This window comes from Triticum dicoccoides, chromosome 7B, assembly GCF_002162155.2.
Source record: "Triticum dicoccoides isolate Atlit2015 ecotype Zavitan chromosome 7B, WEW_v2.0, whole genome shotgun sequence".
NCBI lineage: Eukaryota > Viridiplantae > Streptophyta > Magnoliopsida > Poales > Poaceae > Triticum > Triticum dicoccoides.
Window position 1 is genome coordinate 296,261,789 of NC_041393.1, and position 2,436 is coordinate 296,264,224.

Below are 2,436 nucleotides of genomic sequence, written 5' to 3' on the forward strand. Positions count from 1 at the left end.
TAAACGCTCAACGACGGTACTGTGCTGGTCCTAGGCTAGACTGTGCTAGAGACACGAGCCTAGAACACTAACAAAATCACGGCGCGGCACGTAAACAAGGGAAAAGCACACTCTGAATTTTTTTTCGCTCTTTTTTTTTTGCGCTCTTTTTTTTTGCGCTGCTTTTTTTTTTTGCGAAAAATCACTATAATGGCGAGTGTCTCAAAACTCTTCCTAGCTCAAACTGACAGGATGGGCACGAAATTTTTTCGACCAAATTTTTTTTTTTCGACTGCCCGGACCCAAAAACTGGAAACGGGTCAAAAAAAACTTCCTATAATGGCACCTGTCTCAAAACACTCAGAAACACCTAAAAATAGGATAGCCAGAAAATTTTTCGAAAAATGCGTTTTCGAAAATTTTTGGGCCTAAACGGAGCGTGGCTACCCGACTCCTACTCCGGCAAGGAAACACGAATCGGAATCTAGATGGATCCCGAAAACAAACCTAATAAGCAAAGAACTCGGATTGGTGGTGGATATATGGTGGTGGTATATGGCAGCAGTGGTGGTAGCGGTGGTAGTATATGGATATGGATCGGTGGTGGTATATGGACACGGATTGGTGGTGGTATATGGATACGGATTCGGTGCGGTGGTGGTAGATGGCAGGGGCGATGATGATGGTGCGGCGGCGGCGTGACAACTGATGACCAGAACTCGAAACTCTAAAAGACTAGACTCTAAGACCAGCAACTAGACACGACGATGCAACCGCAAATTCAACAAAGCAAAACCCTAAAAAGATTATGCAAGGCTCAGATTGGTTCGGATATGATGAACTAACCCTAATTTTTTTTTGTGGCTTTTCGTGGACTATAGGTATGAAGAACAGACTCGATCTAAACTACTAAAAAACTGTAAAATCTCACCGAGCAACCTGGAAATCTGATACCACTTGATAGAGGCGGAGGTGTCCCGTCTTTCGATGAGATGATGGATTTCGCTTTGGTGGAAGTCGACTTTGACAATCCGACTACGAACGTGCGAAGACGTCGCGCCTTAGCAATCGCTAAACCAACTCCGAGAGGTTATTGACCACGCCGGAGCACGATCAACCTGACCACGAGGGTCTGTTTCCTGCGAGCAAACGAAGAACAAGCAAGAAACTAAGATTGCAATCTGTATATTGCGAATATAAGATGAAAGCTTTATTGATCAAGGTGGGGTTCTGTGACGCCTTTGTCTGGTCGTTGAACACAAACGAAGTACGCGAAGTTGCAGCTATGGCGAACTTTTAATCTAAACAAAACCCAAAGTCTAAACGATACCCTAAGGGCTGTATATATGGAGGAAGAGGGGGAAATTTCGTGGCCCTTGGTGGAGGGGTCCGAAATCAACCCTATCTCTTGTTTCCCCACACATACGGACTCTAAAAATAGCCTATACTTATGTATTTCGAAATTACATGGGCCTGGCCCAATAATAAGGTGACGCAGCACCTAAAATAGCCTCGGGACGAAATTTATGAAGTGGCATCTTGTATATTTCGTCCAAGGCTTCATGCACCCATTATGGTGGCTTCAAAGTCCTGAAATCATCACTTGTAACTCCGTTCTTGTTCCCCTTGCGCATGCCATCATCTCCATGCTTGTTCTTGCTCCAATGTTCATCCTTCTCCAAGCTAGGCCCTTCATTTGTAAGCAAAACAAATGTATCCAATTTAGGCAGCATCATATTCTCATGAACATTAGAATCATTACCAAGAAACGAAAGTACCTGGTAATTTAGTTGGCGTGCACGAGCTCTAGTAATTGGTCCAGTATGTATAGCAGCAGGGGCTGTGGGTGTAACAATTGTATTGATGTCCTCATCAAGTATTTGGCACCTCAACATCAGCTTCTAAATAGGTCTACTGCTATTGTGATCTTCACTTATATCTTGCTGTCCAGAGCTACTTCATATCCTTTATTGATGCTAGTTGTGCTACGACGTGACCTCATCAGTGTTCTAGGCTCGCGTCTCTAGTTTGGTCTAGCCTAGGACCAGCACAGTACCGTCGTTGAGCGTTTATTCAACATTGCATCTCTGAATTGATTATTGCTAATCTTTTGCTACCATATATAGCCAACCTAGCTCCACATATTTCTACACCGTGTATACGTACGTTCCCTTGGCAATCGTTTTACACAATCTTCGGAGTTATTTGACACCGCTGGTTGCCTGTCACCACCTGCCGCATGGTAAGAACTTGTAAGATATTTATATTTGCTTTACTGTGAGCACTTTACAACCACATCCTAGTAGTTCATAGGAACATTGTTCTCGAATTTTGGTTCTTGTTTCTACTAATCATGACAGGTTCCAGAGATAGAAGTTCTTGGATGACGGACACATCTTCACCATCACGAGAGTTGGGACAACACACACAAGCATATGGTCAGGTTATCTCTTTACC